This window comes from Dromiciops gliroides, chromosome 4 (genome assembly GCF_019393635.1).
Source record: "Dromiciops gliroides isolate mDroGli1 chromosome 4, mDroGli1.pri, whole genome shotgun sequence".
NCBI lineage: Eukaryota > Metazoa > Chordata > Mammalia > Microbiotheria > Microbiotheriidae > Dromiciops > Dromiciops gliroides.
In genome coordinates, this window is record NC_057864.1 from 190,536,268 (window position 1) to 190,555,274 (window position 19,007).

Below are 19,007 nucleotides of genomic sequence, written 5' to 3' on the forward strand. Positions count from 1 at the left end.
TCCACATTGGTCAAGTCCAAATCTGCACTCCTCTGTCAGAGGCGGGAAGGATGCTTTGTCATTGGCCCTCTGGGAGAGCTGTTGGTTTTTGCACTGATTAGAGCTGAACTCCCTCAAGGAGGCCGATCACTCTAAGAAGTAAAGGTGAGAAGGGGGATGGAGATGGAGTTGGGCCAGAGTGGCTGGAATGAAGTGTGCCTGGGAGGAGAGTAATACACAAGAAGACTGGAAGGAAAGGAGATGGACAGGTGTGGAGAGGTTTAAACAAAAGTTTCTATTTGATCTTAAGGACAATAGGGAAACATGGGACTTTAGAGTTGGGGGTGACATGGTGAGACCTAAATCATAGGAATATAATTTCAGTGGCCATAAGAGGAGAGAAAAGGGAATGGATATAAGAGACGTAAGTGCCAGAAATAATAAGATATGCCAACTGATTGGATGTGTGGGGTGAATGACAGTGAGAAATCAGGAAGGATTCAAAGGTCAACTTGGAAAATACCCAGGTGGTGCCCTCAATCATACTAGGGAAGTTCAAAATATGGGTGGGGTTAAGAGTAAAGGAAGTGAGTTCTGTTTGAGACATGCTGAGTTTGAGCTGCCTGTGGGATACCTCATTAGAAACATACAATAGGCAGTTGGTGATTCAGAACTAGAGCTAAGGAGTGAGACTAGTGTTGCGGATATATAAGATCTGAGAGTCATTTGCATGGAGATGACTGAACCCATGGGAGCTGATGAGGTCATCAAGAGAGAATATGGAGACAGCAGAGAAAACATTTCTGGACAGAGACTTCAGGGGAGAGGGACACCCACCATGGATATGTGTGACATGGATGCTATCACAACTCATAAATGGGAAGAGTGCCTGGGAGTTGACAGCAGTTAATAATGTCAAGTTATTTCAGACACGTCATACCCCTCATAGGCCACCACCTCTCTACAGAGAAAAAGAAGCATGTTCATCTATAAACAACACTGGTTGATGCATGTGATATGAATTCCATTGTCTTTTAGTGCTGTAGTCACTTGCATTACTGTAATCATGAATATTGTTTTCCTCATTCTTCTTTCTTCACTCTGTACCAGTTCTTCCCAAGTGTTCCCCATTCTCTTAATTCCTTACCCCACAGTAATATCCCATTACATCCATATACTACTATTTGTTTAGGTATTTGTCAGTCAATACACATAGACTTTCCCCCAGATTTTTTGCTACTACTACAAAAAATGTTTTTATGAATATTTCAGTATATATGAGACTTTTGTGTCACTAGCTTCATCAGGGTATGTATGCCCAGCTATGAGATGACAGGATCAAAGGGCATGAACAATTAAGTAACTTTTCTCACATAATTCCAAATTGTTTTCCAGAATGGTTAATTTAGCTTGTTTTTCTTTAACCTCACCAACACTATGGATTTTGTGATGCCCTAAGACTATAAATTGTAGAGAAGGTACATGGGTATTAGTTTATATATTTGTGCAAACTCTGTATATATATTTTGGATTTGACATTTATCAGAGATACTTGATGAAGACTTTTGCCCAAACCATCTCTTTTCTTCTTATTCTAGTTGCACTTTTTTTGTTTGTGCAAGAGTTTTTATAGTCTAATACTGAAATTGTCTTTTGTAATAATCTCTGTCTTTTGCTTATGATATGAATCCTTCTCCTAACTATAGTTATGTCAAGCAGCTCCCTTACTCTACAATTCAAAACCCCTTGACTGCATCTCCCATTCTCTCATCCTTTACTGCAGTCTCTTATAAAGGGTTAGACTTTTTCCTGGCCAAAGTTAACTCCTCTTGATTCCATCCCCCGAGTCTCTTATAGAAGATACTATCATCTCTATTTTTCTATCCCTCCATATTTACAGGCTTTCTCCCTGATGCCTACAAACACACCCATGTTTCTCCCATCCTTAAAAATCTTTCACTTGATCCTAACATTCTACAAAGCCATCTTCTTATATTCTTCCTCCCTTTTGCAGCCAAATGCCCTGAAAAAGTTGTCTATAAATATCATTAGTGAATATTGATTCACAATTTTTAAATAAAATCCTGTCAAACATACTATAGCTAATTGTACAAGAAATCGTTCATTATGAACAAGCTGGATTTATTACAGGAGCAAAGGATGGTTTCAAGATTAGGAAAACAATCAATATAGTTAATCATATTAAAAACAAAAACATCTAAAGCGCTACATGATTACCTTAAGAGCTGCAGGAAAAGCTTTTAACATAGTACAAAACTATTTAATGCTAAGAACCCTACAAAGAAGAGGAATCAAAGGGTCTTTTTTGTTTTGTTTTGTTTTTTGCAGGCAATGGGGGTTAAGTGACTTGCCCAGGGTCACACAGCTAGTAAGTGTCAAGTGTCTGAGGCCGGATTTGAACTCAGGTACTCCTGAATTCAGGGCCGGTGCTTTAACCACTGTGCCATCTAGCTGCCCCATCAAAGGGTCTTTTTAAAAAAAATTATAAAAAGTACATATCTAAAAGCAAAAGTATCCTATGAAATGGGAGCACAATAGAAGCACAAGGATGCTCTCTCTTCCTGATATTATTTTGGGGGGGGGGTGGGCAGGGCATTGGGGGTTAAGTGACTTGCCCAGGGTCATACAGCTAGTAAGTGTCAAGTGTCTGAGGCCGGATTTGAACTCAGGTACTCCTGAATCCAGGGCTTGTGCCCTATCCCCTGCAGCATTTCTATTTAATAATAAATCCAAAATACAATAATAGAAAGGGATCACACAATAGCCATACAATGAATAAAATATTTGAGAGTCAATCTACTAAAGCACATGCTTACTTTTATAGATTCAGTTATAAAGTGTTCCTTAAAGAAATAAAGACCAACTGAAATAGCTAGAGGAATAATCAGTGCTCATGGCTGGTCCTTGCCAATATAATAAAATTGACCAAAGTTAAAATTAATTCTATATCAATCAAATGATCAAAAAGATACTTTACAGAACTAGAAAAAAAAGTTCATTTGGAGGAGCAAAAGATCTAGAATATTTAGGGAGAAAATGGAAAAAGGTAGGAATCAAAGGAAAATAGCACTTCCAGGCCTTTGACTACACTTTAAAACACTGTCATCAAAACCACTTGGCATTAGTTAAAAAACAGAGTAGCAGGTCAATGGAAGAGAACAGACAAGGGAGAATAGAAAACAATGAAACTATAAATAATCCAATATTTGACAAAATGTGAAACCATAAATTACTTAAGGAAAGGACTTCCTGTATGACAAACCTCTGGGAAAACTGGAAAACGGTCTAGCTGAAATTACTTTTACACAATCACCTAATACCATATTCTACAATAAAATGTATTTTAATTTTAATTTAATTTTTTACAGGGCAGAGAGGGTTAAAAGATTTGCCCAGGGTCACACAGCTAGTAAGTGTCAAGTGTCTGAGGCCAGATTTGAACTCAGGTCCTCCTGAATCCAGGGCGATTTTTGCCACCTAGCTGCCCCCATGCAATAAAATTTAAATGTATACAAATCATATCACGGAGATTACACATCCTTCCACTCCTCTGCAGAGGAATGGAAAATTATAACATGTCCATTTTTTCAAATTATTGATCTATTTTACTGGTTTTTTTCTTTCCCTCATAATTTGTCTTCTGACCATATCATCCAACTGAAACTATTCTCTCTATGAGAAAGAGGGCAAAAGGGAATGTATTCCAGGCATGGGAGGATGGCCAATGCAAAAGCAGTTAGGTGGGAGATTAAAAATAGAGAGGGGAGTTTGGCTGGATTGTGGAGTGGGAGATGTAGATTTTATTCTGGAGGCAATAGGAAGCCAATGGACTTGACTAAGTAGGGATACAACATGGTCAGTCAGTGCTTAAAGAAAATTACTTTGACAGCAGGGTGTAGGATGGACTGGTGTGGTGAGAAACTTGAGGCAAGGAGAACAATTAGGAGACAGACAAAATAAAAAAGGCAGGAGCTGAACTAAGGTGGTAGCTGTGTTAGTGGAGAAAAGGGGTGGCATACAAGAGATGTGAAGGTAGAAATGACAAAATTTGGCAACAGGGATGAGAAAAAGGGAAGAGGTTAAAGATAATATCAAGATTACAAGTCTGAGACACTGGAAGGATGGTGGTGCTTTTGACAGAAATAGGAAAGTTTGGAAGAGGGTAGTTTAGGTGAAAGAAAATGAGTTCAATTTTAGACAATTCACTTTCTTTACTCTCAAATCTACCTGCTTTGTGAACTTCCATACTATTATTATTGAAGACACCACCATTGTGTCGGTCACACCAAGTTGCAACCTTCACTTTTATTACTCACTGGCCTAATTGGTCTTCCCACCTTGAGGCTCTCCCTACTTCAATCTATCCTTCACAAAGCTGCCAAAGTGATTTCCTTTTTATTGTAATGTTTTCAATGAACAAAAATCTATTTTCCCTCCCTCTCACCTTGGGAAAAAATAAGGAAAAGCAAAACACTTGTAAACAATATGCATAGTCAAGCAAAATAAACTTCTACATTGGTTGTGTCCAAAGAATATTTATCTCATCCTGCACCTCAATTCCACTGCTTCTCCATCAGGAAGAGGTTAGCATGTTTCATCACGGTCCTCTGGAACTGTAGTTGGTCGCTGTCATTCAAAGGTATCTGCCTTACAATGCTGCTGTCATTACACAATTTCTTCTTCTGGTTCTGCTCACCTCATTCTGTGTCAGTTCATACTAGTCTTCCCAGGTTTCTCTGTTCTCTAATCCATGTATTTATATAACAACACTCTATTACATTCACATTTTGTCCAGCCATTCCCTAACTGATGGGCACTCCCTTAGGTTCCAGTTCTTTGCCATCACAAAAAAAGCTGCTACAAATATGTTTGTATACACGGCTCTTTTTCCTCTTCCTTTGATCTCTTTGGGGGTACAGGCCTAATAGTGGTACTGGCGGATCAAAGGATAGTAATTTTTTTTGAGCATAGTTTCAAATTGCTTTCCATAATGGTTGGACCAATTCACATTTTCATTGCTTTTCCTTTTAAAATCTTTTAAATTGAGGCAGCTAGGTGGCGCAGTGGATAGAGCACCGGCCCTGGAGTTAGGAGTACCTGAGTTCAAATCCAGCCTCAGACACTTAACACTTACTAGCTGTGTGACCCTGGGCAAGTCACTTAACCCCAACTGCCTCACTAAAAAAAAAAATCTTTTAAATTTAAATTTGTTTTTCAATTTACAAGCATTTATTTCCTTTCCCAAACTGGAAGTGGGTAGGGCAAGGTAAGAAAACAAAATTCTCCTAGCAAATGTGCATAGCTAAGCAAAACAATTCACCACATTGGTCATATCCAAAAACATGCATCTCCTGAATCTTGAGTCCATTACGTCTCAGTCAGGAGGTGGGAAGCATGGTTGGTTATCAGTCCCCTGGAATCATGAGTGGTCACTGCACTGATCAGAGTTCTTAGATCAAAGTTTCCTAAAGTGTAGGTCTGACTGTATCACCCACCTACATCTTCCTATTACCTCTAAGATCAAATATAAAAGCTTCCACATTTTGAATTTGAAGCTTTTCATGACCTGGCACTACCTATTCTTAGTCTTCTCACACAGTACTCTCCTCCATGCATTCTATGGTTCGGCTACACTGGCCTGCTGGCTGCCACTTTTCCTATCTCAATGCCCGTTATTATGGTTGACTCTCATGCCCACAGTGCTCTCCCCCCTAGCCTCCACCTCTTAGAATTCCTGCCTTCTTTCAAGACTCAGCTCAAGCAACACCTTCTGCAGGAGGTCTTTACTTGAATAACAATAGCTGGTTTTTAGAGAATCCTCACTTGAGGTATATTATCTCATTTGATTCTTACCATCACCTGAAATTGAGACACAGGGAGGTTAAGTGATTTGTTCTTCCAGGTTGCAGGAGTAGTAAGCATCAGAAGCATAATTTGAATCCAGGTCACCTCTGATTCACAGTCAAGCCTTTTTTGCATCATTCCATGATGCCTCTGCTAAAACTGACCTCTCTCTGGCAAGGAGTCAATTAAATGGGGTGCAATCTGGAGCTGTCTCTTTCTTGTAGGGATCTGATACTCTCTAGCCCACCTCCCCAGTTATAAAGAATATAACTTCTTCCTGCTCTTCCTCTCCCCCAAGGCCATCTTGGTGAGAAACTTGAAGACTTATGACATTTATGCCCTTGGTTAAATACCTTCTCCTCTCTGGGGCTTCACATCCTCATCTATAAAAATGAGAAAGTGGAAACTAGAATATTCTCGATGGTCCCTTCCATTCTAAATCCTATGACCTCCTTGTCAAATCCGGTGATGTTTTTGCTCTCCTAATTCTTCTTGATCTTCCTGCTGAATTGGACACTCTGGAACTATTGCTACTTTTAAAAACTCTTTGGCTGTCCTTCACAGAGTTTCCACCTCTACAACTGCTACTGTTTTGTCTTTTCAAACTCCTCCCATCCTCCTTTGCCATCTTCTGAGAGTCTGTCCTTTATTCCCTCTCTCAGAGCCTATTTCCATGGTCCTCAATTATTATCTTTATTCAGATGACTCCCAAATCATTAATTCTGCACTCTTACCTCTAACTCCAGTCCTACAGCTTTAGTGGTGTACAGGACTATCTCTACTTAGATGTCCTGCTCAAATTTAGTCATGTCAAAATGACCCCACTTTTGCCCCTCTGCATATGCCCCCAAACAGGTTCCCCTGTCAGTGGCTTCAATCTCCTCCCCCCAGTCCAAGACAAAAAAAACACCCTTGTAGTTATCATTGACTCTTCCCTCCCCTTTATCCATGTTTGTCCATCATCAAATTTTGTCATTTCCCCCTCATTAGATACATCTCAGATTGCTAGATGCTGCTGTGGATAAAGTACCAAATCTGGAGTCAGGAAGACATGAATTCAAATCTGGCCTCACATACTTACTAACTGTGTGATCCTAGGGAATTCACTTCACCTGTCTGCCTGAGTTTCCTCATCAGTAAAATGGGGGGTTTAATTTTATCTACAGTAAGTGTATTAATTTAGTATTTAAAATAGTACATAGCTCCCAGAGTTGTTATGAGGATCAAATGAGGTAATAATTTTGAAGTAATGTTAGCTATTATTACCATTATTAATCTCCTTCCTTACTGCTACACATACAAGCTATACTCATCCAATATGCCTTTATGTCCTTGCTTATGCTGTTCCTTCTTCCCTCCATTTCTTGGGATCTAAAACCCATATTCCTTGCAAAATAGCTCCTCCCTCTGATTTCTACTCCTGTTAATAACACTGCCATTTCCCTAATTATCCAGGATTCACACTCAGGAGTCATCTTTGACTTTCCTTTCCCTCAGCCTCCACATCGGGATGGTCGGAGTGATCAACAATTCTTTCACCCTCTCATACCAGTCTCTCCTTTCTATTCTTACAGCTGTCATCCTAGTTCAGAACCTAAAGAAGATCTTTTATTTGGAAGCCTCCCTGTCTCTTACCCTTCAAATATATTCTACATGAAGTCACCAGGTTGTCTTCCTCAAACACTTTTAGCATAAACAAAGAAAAGTCGAGGAGGCAGAAATGAGTATGGGTTGTATCTACATGGAAGGAGAGTAAACTTCCTAATTCAAACTCTTTGAAACTCAAACATTCTAGAATTCCACCATAATCTTCTGCTTAAAAGCCTCTAATAATTCAGCCCTGCCCAGCAGATAAACCCTAAACTCCTCAAGACCCTCTGGAATATAGCCCCAAGCTACTCTTCCAGATCAATTTTCTATCACACACAACTGAGCAGTGACTGTGCCCTGAAATGTGTCTTTTTGCCTCCTGGCTCCCCTAGAGCAGGGTGGTGGTGGTGTCTTTGCTTCTGCTAGTCTCCTTTGCGTCCTAGAAGGCCGTGGCCTTCTGGAACTGGCACTCATTTTTCAAGGTTCATTTTAGATCCAACCTATTCCATGAAGCCTCACACTGATGAAAGCACTGATTCAGCAAATAATGTAAGTATGTATCTTATACTTTTAGCTAAGATCCCTAAGGGCAGGGTCCATATTTATATATGCATATATACATACATACATACACACAGTGCCTTGAACTTGTCACTAAATATTAGTTAAATGAATAAATCACAAAATTAAGAGGAATACTATGAGCTAGCCCAAGCACACCTCACCTTATACCTAGACTAACAGAAGTCTCCTAGGTAACCTACAGACTCTTCTCTCTCCTCTTGCAATGCACAAACTCTGGATGACACCCAGCTGCCAGTGGTATTACCCAGCCCATTACCTTAATTTATAAGTGTACTGCAGCTTGCCCTGATAAAGTATATACTCCTTAAGGGAGAGTTTCATGTTTGTCTTCCCCTAGCACTTAGCCCATTGCCTGGCTTAATAAACAGGTGCTTTAAAAATTTTGTCATTCAGCTGTATCCAACTCTTTGTAACCCCATTAGAGGTTTTCCTGGGAAAGATGATGGAGTGTTTTGCCATTTCCTTTTCCAGCTCATTTTACAGAGGATGAAACGGAAGCCAACAGGGTTAAGTGACTTGTATAGGGTCACACAGTTATAAGTGTCTGAGGCCAGATTTAAACTCAGGTCTTCCTGATTCTAGGCCTGGTGCTCCATCCACTGCTCTTAATAGCTTAATAAATGCTTGTTGATTTAATGGCTCCTAAATTGGGAGTAAGTTACTTTCCTACTCAAGAACATCGAGTCCAAACTTCTCAGCCTGGTTTTCAAGGTCCTTCACTCAGGCAGATCTATTTCCTCTCTGTTCACATGGACATTTACTGTAGCCTTTAAGCCTTTGCTGACCTCCTCCTATCTGTAATGCCCTTCCTTTTCTGTTGTTTTGACGGATGATTTATTTATTTCCAGGTAAACCATTTCTGTTGATCTTTTTTTAATTCAACAATTTTTTCCCAGTCTTCCAAGTCCACAAATGTTCTGCATGACAATCACTATAGCAAATATGTGTTTTGCACTGGATTTTTGCTCTAATTCCAATTAGACTTACAATGACACCACCACCAGCAATCATAACATAGAATAATGGACAGCTTACTGGGCTTGGGGTCAAATAAGAATTGGGTTCAAATGATCTAACACTTCCTTGCTATGTGACCATTTATGTATTACTGGCGTGCACGATACTCTGAAAGCAGCAACACAGTGCACTGGGTGGGGCACTAAACCTGAGGTCAGAAAGACATGGTTTAAATCCTGACTTGACCACCAACCACCTGTGCAAATCACTTCACCTGTCTGTGCCTCAGTTTCCTCATCAGTAAGCTGTGGGGATTGCACTCAATGAATGCCCTTTGGAGCTTGTACTCTCCTTATTTAAGACTTACCCATACTTCGCTTGCACCTCTGCAGTGGCCTTCTTCCACTCTTCTAAACCATAATGATCTTCCTTTCTCTACTCTCTCCTCTTGTGCTTAGAGTCTGTCCCACACAATTTCACACTTAAACGGTCTCTAGTTGTTTCACACGGCTAAGGGATGAGAATTTTTTGCAGTGGTTATAGGATCATAGAAGCTAAAACTGCAAGGCCATTTATTTCAAGGGGGATAGGGTGGCCAATAATGTTAAAAAGACATTAAGGAATATGGAGACTAAGTAGATACAATTATATTTTGCAGCTAGTTCCCTGGGAAAATGAAGACAAACACCACTGGATTTTGCAAACAGAAAGTCATTGGCAACACCAGACAGCTCATTTAGGAAAGTGGTTTAAGAGAACCAGATTGTAAGGGGTGCAAGAGTGAGGAAATGGTAAGGAAATGAAGGTAGCCAGGACACATCCCTTTCTAAAGTCTGGCAATGAGATAAAAAAGGGAGTATAGTTTAAAGAGGGAACTGGGGGTTTGTTTAAAGATAGTGGGGGGCAGCTAGGTGGCGCAGTGGATAAAGCACTGGATCTGGATTCAGGAGGACCTGAGTTCAAATCCGGACTCGGACACTTGACACTCAACTAGCTGTGTGACCCTGGGCAAGTCACTTAACCCTCACTGCCCTGCCAAAAAAATAACAAAAACAAAATAAAATAAAGATAGTGTAACCCTGAGCATGTTTACAGGAAAAATGAAGTCAGTAAAAATGGAGAGATTTTAAGAAGCAAAAAAGGAAATTCTTGGTGGAGAAAGGACAGATCAGTATAAGGTAGGAATCCCTTAGAGTTAAGATTGATAGATTTGGAACCAGAGGGCCTGGGTTCAAAACTTGGTTTTGTTATTTTACCATCGTGTGACCTAAGGCAAGTTACCTATTTTAATTCAACCTCTCTGGTCCTCAGCTTCTTCATTTGTAAAATGAGGGAGATGGATTAGATGTTCTGAATCTATGATGCTAGCTTTGGAAAGCACAAGAAGGGGGGTGCCATCTTTTGAGATAGGAAAGAAATAAAAGGAAGGATGAATGAGGAGGATGTGGCCACAGAAATGCTTTGAGTTAGGCATTTTTACTAGATGGCCTGAATCTCTGGTGCCTAAAGGAGTCAGCTTTGGAACAGCTGTTGAGAAAAATGCAATGAAGTCAACCAAAAATTCCAACAAGAATTGCCGAGCTGCATCGAGAACCCAGTCAAGAGTTGGAGAGCTTGGGGCAGCTAGGTGGTGCAGTGGATAAAGCACTGGCCCTGGATTCAGGAGTACCTGAGTTCAAATCCGGCCTCAGACACTTAACACTTACTAGCTGTGTGACCCTGGGCAAGTTACTTAACTCCAATTGACCTGCAAAAAAAACAAACAAAAAACAAACAAAAAAAAAGAGTTGGAGAGCTTACACATGTAGCTGGCAGCACAGGCACAAAGTCTTTCTCACCAGCTGGGCAGCACCAGAGTGAAGGAAGGTGATGGGGAAGACCATTCTACAAAGGTGGCTACAGCAGCCTGGAGCAGAAGGCAACTAAAATTGAGGAGTTAAAGAAACTGTGGAGTCAGGCTGTCAAAAGAGTCTTCAAGGGGAAGCTAAGTGGCACAGTGGATAAAGCACCAGCCCTAGATTCAGGAGGACCCAAGTTCAAAGCCAACCTCAGACACTTGATACTAACTAGCTCTGTGACCCTGGGCAAGTCATTTAACCTTCATTGCCCCCCCCCAAGTCTTCAAGAGAGATACTGAAATCATGGAGTATGATGGAGAGAAACTGAATGGATCAGAAAAATGAGTTGATTTGAAGTCAATAAGGAAGGAAGGAAGGAGGTAGTGGAGAGGGTGGCAAACAAACTTGAACTCAAAAGTGAAACTGATGAGTGATCTCCCTGGTTGTTGGTTGTTAGCACTTATTATATAGTGATTCCCAAACAGATAGGTGCTCCCTTTATTTCTAGGTTTTGCCACTAGAAGATCTGCTATGAATATTTTGTACATGTGGGTCCTTTTCCTCTTCTCCCCCTCTTCAGTGTAATGGCCCAGCAGTAGTATAACTAAGTCAAAGGGTGTGCACCTTTGCCTGGCTGGAGTGCTCTTCTCTCATCTCTTCATCTCGGCTTTCTTGACTTCCTTCAAGTCCCAGCTAAAACCCTACCTTCTAAGAAAGTGATTCCCCCTTAATTCTAACGCATTCCCGCTTTTAATTATTTCTAATTTATGCTTGTCTATACCTTGTTTGTACATAATAATTTAAATGTTCTTTCTCCATTTGACTATGGGAGGTTCTTGAGAGCCCCTGCCTTTGGGGGGGGGGCAAGCCCCTGTTTTTGCCTTTCTTTGTATCCTCAGCATTTAGCACAGTATATAGCATAAAGTAGGCACTTAATAAGTGTTTACTGGGGCAGCTAGGTGGCACAGTGGATAAAGCACCGGCCCCCGATTGATTTTTGGCATATAGTTTCAAATTGCTTTCCAGAATGGCTGGACCAACTAACATCTTTACCAAACAGTGCAGCAGTATGCCCATTTTCCTGTAGTCCCTCCAACAACTGTTATTTTCTATGATTTGATCAGTGTGAGATGTAACTGAGTTTTTAAAATTGCGTTTTTCTAATTATTAATGCCCCTCCCCCAGTTCTTGTATTTGTGTGTATGTATGTATGTGTGTGTGTGTGTGTGTGTGTGTGTGGACTTATCTGTGATTCTGCATGGATTATAAGCTTCTTGAGGGCAGGGACTGTTTCATTTTTGTCTTTATATCCCTACTGCCTACTAAACTATTTGGCAAATAATGGGGGCTTCTTGACTATATAATAAAGGGGTCATGGAACCAACAAATAACTGTTCAAATATTTTCCACAGTCTCCTCTTAAAAAACAAAACCCCAGAATGAGGCATGGTGGCATATACCGGTATTATCTGCTCTTGGGGAAGCTTGGGCCCAAGGCTCATTTGAACCCAGGAGTCCTGAGTGGCAGGAGAAAAGCTGAGGCTGAGAGGGTGACTGTACTAAGTCTAGCAGCCTTATGGTGAGCCCAGAGGAACAGAGGGTCATCAGGTTGCTAAGCAGGGATGAAGTGGCCCAGATCAGAAACAGAAGCTGGCAGCACAGGCACAGGTTAAAAACTTTGTGCTCATCAGCAGTGAGACTGGATCTATGAGTGGCCTCTGCACTTCCAATCTGGGCAAGATAGGGGGACCCAGACTTCCCCCCAAAAAAGTATAGTATTTTACAACTAAATCCACAGGATAAAAAAGGGAGACCAAAGGAGGTAAAGTCCAGAATAGCACAGGCCAACAATCTTGAAAGTATTCATTCAGTAACCCACTTTCACCAGTCTCCATGTTCCCAGAAGGGATGCACAAACTAGCAGGCATGTGCCTTGGGGGCCATATCGGAATTCACTTCTGCCATAGAGACTGTGCAAATACACCTCCACCCCCTTGCCCTGTATGAATGGTGGGCACTGATTCTGATGAGGCATATTACATTGCAGGCTGAGACGGTGGGAGGAAAGGATGTTATCTTCTCCCTGGCTTGGTCTATACACTAGGAACCTTAAAGCTATAGAGGCTTATCTACAGCACTTTTTCTATGCTCCCCCAAACCTATAAAAAGTGGGAGAAACTGATTGAGCCTAGCCAAAGAGAGAAAGGAGAACTAAGGGAAGAAATGGGGCTAGGGGCCAGTGTGCTGCACCAGGGCCAAAAGGGAATTTAAAATCCAGTTGGTGTCAATTCTGCTCCCCAGATTCTGTCCCCTTAGGACAAGGACAAGACCAATGAACACTAAATCCCTCAGTCTAGGAAGAAGCCAAGGCAGCTTTGTAGCCCAGCCTTGGGGACATATACACTAGCAAAGGAAAGAGTCAGAAAGTGAGTGACAGAAGAATATAAGGAAATAATATTGAAACAAAGATTTCAAGAAGAAAGGCTAAAAAACACCACAAGCAGATAAATCAACAAAGAGGATCCTAAAACTGGAAGGAAGGATGAGTACTATATATTTAAAGGGATTATTACAAATCTCTCAATCAATATTACCAAGTGAACCAATGCCTAATGGAAACACAGAATCTGGTGGAATCCCCAAAGAGCACAGAACAAGAAATTTCATAATGGTTCAAAAAAAAGGGCAATGAAATTTGTAAGAGAAGAAATAAGGAATGCATATTGGTCAGAAGTTATAGTTTTCAATACAGAAATAAAGAATTCAACAGGCAGATTAGAAAAATTTGACCACATTCTGTGAAGTTTCTCTAAAAATGTTTTAAGTAACAGATATAGAATAAAAAGCAAAAGGCAAAAAATCAAAATATATGATCTCTATACAAGCCAAAATAATTGACCTTGAAGAAAAGAAACACAGAGACATGTTCCCTGAAGAACATGACAAATCAAAAAACCTGATTATAATGAAGGAAATACTACAAGAAAATGTCTCATTTCTCTATTTAGGACTTCTGAATATAGAAAACAAAACAGCGATCAAAAGAATCTGTATATTGCCTCCAGGAGGAAAAAAAAGCTCATATTTCAAATTTCCAGACACAACTGTTAAATTTAACAATTCCAATGACAAATTCTGCAAGTAGTCAGGAGAAATACCCTCAAATAATATGAGATTACTCTGCACTCATTAGAAACTGAAGAAGGAAATGGAATAGTAGTATAATTCAAAAAGCAAAGGAGCTCAAGCTGCAAGCCTCCCCCAAATATATATTAAAAAAAAAAATGACATACCTGACACACCTGAGTCTAATTATCACTGAAAACTATCAGCAAAAGAAGCATCTGAAGCATTTCTGGGAAGAAAAACCACAACTACCCATGAGCAAAACATTGGGCTTGAATGAAGAGGAAGAAAACATGTACATATATGGTTAAAAACACATAGAGACCTATGCAGAGCACAAATACAACAAATACAAAGTAACTGTGGAGAAGGCTCTAGAGACTGGTAAGACAAAGAAAAGCCATCTACAGAAAGAAGAGCTTGAGCTGAGTCTCAAAGGAAACCAAGGATTGCAAGAATCAGAGGAATGGAAGGAGAGAACTGCAGGCCTGTGGCGCAGCTGGTACAAATCATAGAAAAAAATAGAAAAGGGAGAGGGAATGTAGTCGTGGGCCAGGAGGGCTAGACCAAAGAGCACACGGAGGGGCGTGTATAGGAAGGCTGGAAAGGCAGGATGAGGGTGACATGGAAAGAACCATACTGTACCCAAATGAAGTATCACTAAAATCAACTGCTTTACCCGGCCTAGTAAAAAATCAAATTACAAAAGGAATCCTGGCCTGGTCCCCAAACTCCAAGAGTTAGACATTTAACAATATGTCCACTAACACCCTACCTGGCCAGCTTAACTCTTGACTATCTTTGTCTTGCCAGGCTCACAGAAGGCATCACAAAACATGTAAATGATATCCCACAATCACTTTCAGAGTTGCAAGGACCCTCAGGTGCTTGGAACTGAACTCCTACCCCAAAAAGACCATTACGATACATCTGGTCATAGAACCTCTTTTGCTCAAAGCAAGGCAGGATCCCCAACTCCCCAAGGCAGCCCCTTCTATCTCAACAGCTCTGATGGTTTGGAAGTTTTCCTCCTCTCTTCGACTTCTACCTACTGCTCCATTTCTGCCTCCCAGAGGCCAAACTGAACATGCTAGTCTTTCAAGTACTTACTTAACAACTGCTACTTATCTCACCTAAAGTTTTTCTTCTCCAAGCTAAACTCCCCAGTTCTTTCAACCAGTCCTCCTATGGCATGAGCTCAATGTTTGTTCTCCAGAACCGAATGCAATACTCTAGATATGGTCTGATCAGGGCAAAGGACATGAGGACTATCACCTCTTTCTGTCGTCTACCATCTCTACTTGAGACAAATGCGTGCATTCATGGCATCAAATTTTATATTTATCCTTTTTATTCTTAGGATAGCCATTAATGATGCTCAGTAATCCAGTTAAGTAGCTTAGTGGATAGAGTGCTGGGCTGTGTCCACCTTGGTTTTCTCAATAGTAAAATGGGGGAAAATAATAGTACCTCTCTCCCAGGATTGTTGTGAGGATCAAATGAGATCATATTTGTAAAGCTCTCAGACCAGTGCCTGGCGCAAGGCAGGCACTTAATAAATGCTTGTCTTGTTGTCACTCGCACACCCCCATCTCATATTCTTCCCCTCTCTCATTCAAGCCTAGCTCCTCCTACCTCTTCCATGAAGCTTTTCTGAGTTACTGATATTGATCTTTCTCTTGTCTGAATTCCTACCACACAATTTAGCATTTCAATAGTTATGCTGTCTTTTTCTCTCAGACTAGATTGTAGACTCCTAGATGGTATATGTCACATCTGTTAAGTAGGCACTAGGAGTCCTGACACCAAGCTTTCTCCCCCAATCCCAATAGTAAGAACTAAGATTTAATTTTACTCTAGTTTCCTCTCATTTTCAGTTGACAGGAGATTTTCAAGGAAGTGGGAAAAATTGTAATAATTCTTATGTCCATTTCGAAACAAAAATGAACAGTCACCTGAGCTAGAAACATCAGTCATTAATTGTTGGAGGGACTCCAGGAAGACAAGTACACTAATATAACTGTTGGAACTTTGAATTAAGTCCAGCCATTCTGGAAAGTAATTTGGAACCACGTGCCAAAGGTCACAAAATTGTGCAATCTTTTGACCTAGTGATACCATTATTATTTTTTTTCTTAAGTGAGGCAATTGGGGTTAAGTGACTTGCCCAGGGTCACACAGCTAGTAAGTGTTAAGTGTCTGAGGCTGGATTTGAACTCAGGTACTCCTGACTCCAGGGCCGGTACTCTATCCACTGTGCCACCTAGCTGCCCCCTGGTGATACCATTATTAAGCCTATATCCAAAAGAGATAAAAGAAAAGGGAAATGACTTATATGTATGAAAATATTTATAGCAGTTTTATTTTGTTGCAATGAGAACTAGAAACATGGAAGGTGCCCATCAACTGGGGAATGGCTGAACAAATTGTAGTATAGTAACGTACTGTAATATAAGTAATGACAAATGGTATGGTTTCACAGAAACCTTGAAGACTTGTATGAACTAATGCAGAGAGCAAAATGTGCAGAACCAGAACAATTTCTACAATAATAACATCGTAAAGACAAATAACTCTGAAAAACTCAAGAACTCTGATTGATGCAGTGTGACTAACCACAATTCCAGAGGACTAATGATGCCACTCATTTAGTGACATTTTAAAAGATGAAAGACTCAGGGTGCAGACTAAAAAACAACTATTTTTGGACAAAGCCAACAAGAGAACTTGTTTTGCTTAACTATGCATAAGTGTTATGAAGGTTTTGTTTCTCTTTCTTTTTCAGTGGGGGAGTGGGGGCAGTGACAAGAAAATTAATAATAGTTAGCATTTATTATAGCACTTTGTTTGCAAAAGGTAATAACTTATTTTCATTCCTGTTTTACAGATGAGGAAACTAAGGCAGACAGAGGTTAAGTGACTTACCCAGGGTAACACAGTTAAGTGTCTGAGGCTGGATTTGAACTCAGGTCTTCCTGACTACAGGTCCAGCGCTCTATCCAATGCGCCACCTAGCTGCCTAAAAAAATAGATTTTTATTCATTGAAAAAAATTATTACATTAAAAAATAAAAAATAAAAGCCCCTAGGGGCATGGCTAATCCTCCAAGAGCCAATGGCAAGTTGCCCTTCCAATTCCATCATGCCTTTCCAAGTCTTCACATTTGAAAAGGAGTAACAGGGCAAAGGCCTATTTTTGCACTTTGTTTAATACATTACCGCCCCAGTTACCTCCACTGTACACTCTTTACTTTCTGGGATTATATCAACTGGGCTGGAGGGGGGTGGGGTGGGAACCAACTACTAAATACATTCAGATTATTTGACTCATTTTTTCCATTACAGTCTCCTTACTATAATGCTGACCACAAATACACTGTTATTCCAAATATATCTTTTTTATTTATAGCTTTGAAAAATTCTTTCCAATTAGATTTGTGTAAAACAATGTTTGAGGTTTCAGTTTAACCAATTAAAAGAGTAACTTGGCTCCTGCTATGTACATTTCCTGGCCAATTTTTAAGCTGTTCCTAAATGCAATGAATCAGGAGCCAGTATAACCGTTGAAAAGAAATTTTATGTCTAAGTATTAATACTATTTTAAAAGCACTCAAAATTTCCAGTTCAACCCAAACCACTGCATTCAAACTGAATTTTATAATTCCAAACTCCCAAGACAAAAACAAAATACAACATGACAATTCTACATCTTGGTTTTCTTCTTTAGAAAATGACAAACCTTGGGCTCAGGAAAAGTCCAAATCCTACAACAGTGATTGCTAACCACAGTCGTACAGAACTTGGGGGTATCTTACTTTGTTTCAGGCATCATTCCCCAAAACAAAGATGACTGAGTATTTTATATATCTCTATTCCACATAAGAGAGCCCGTGTAATAGCATGACAAACGAAGAACTGGCCTCCAAGCCAGGAGATCGAGGCTGACATATATAACACATCCAGGCTTTGTGGCCCTTAGCAAACTGCTTAACCTCTCAGTGCTCTGGGCAACTCCTAAGAACTAGGTTTCAGGGAAAGTGTCTACCTGCATTGGTAAGGGGAGTTTCTTCACCTGGGAATTCCTTATACCAATGAAACATGTCACAGATAAATCCCATTCCCATATTACATATGTATACATATATGTTAGAGTCAACTCCACTAAAGTCCTATTCAAGTGTCTTGTGATGGCCTGTTTGTTGTGTTGTTCTGTAATTTCAGTTATGTCTGAGTGGTTTACCATTTCCTTCTCGAGTTCATTTTTACAGATGAAGAAATTGAGGCAAACAAGGCTAAGTGACTTAGACAGGGTCACACAGCTAGGAAGTGTCTGAGGCCACATTTGAACTCAGGAAGAGGAGTTTTCCTGACTCCAGGGCTAGCACTGCATCTATTGGACCATCGAGCTGCCCCAAAACAAGTGGCCACTCCAACCCAGATGGCATTCAAACCCACAATCCCTGGATTCGGAAGGCCAGTGCCTTATCTCTTTGGCCACTGGAGTTGTCCATAAATTCTCAAAGGTTCTGTGCCAGCAAGAGAACTAGCTCTTTCAAGTCCCATCAAGTTGGAACAGCATTGGGCATGGGCTCAGCAGCCTACTTAAGTATAGAAAGGGTCACACCTCAAGCCACAAAAGCTGGCTAAAAAGCATTCATTTTTGAGGTTCAGTGATACTGGAAAACTGTCTATTAAAGCATAAGAGGGTTATACTATGCACCAAAGAGGTATTTTCAACACCAATCAAATCATGGCCTCTTGAAGCAAAGGAGAGCATAGACATGTTCTATAGAAATCTTAGCGGGGCAGCTAAGTGGTGCAGTGAATAAAGCACTGACCCTCGATTCAGGAGGACCTGAGTTCAAATCCGGCCTCAGAACTTGACACTTACTAGCTGTGTGACCCTGGGCAAGTCACTTAATCCCAATTGCCTCACCAAAAATAAAGAAAGAAAGGAAAGAAAGAAATCTTAGAGACAGATGGAGATGAAGGAATGAATGAAACATGTATTGTGAACATCATACAAAACAGATTCCCACCAAGGGTATGAATAATCATTCTATTCTCT

The 19,007-nt window shown here is 40.4% G+C and overlaps 1 protein-coding gene across 7 annotated transcripts in view; it reads right to left on the reverse strand.

The window, feature by feature from the left end:
- GJC1 (gap junction protein gamma 1) overlaps positions 1 to 19,007 on the reverse strand; it is a 37,602-nt gene that overhangs the window by 6,159 nt on the left and 12,436 nt on the right. The window contains exon 2 of one of the 7 annotated variants that reach the window (XM_044004283.1): positions 9,344 to 9,486. The exons of 5 other annotated variants lie outside the window; for them this stretch is intronic. The gene's annotated coding sequence lies outside the window, so the exon portion shown is untranslated. Of the gene's footprint in view, positions 1 to 4,552; positions 4,627 to 9,343; positions 9,487 to 19,007 lie in introns of those variants that run through there. One more of the 7 variants, XM_044004282.1, reaches the window with a different exon arrangement.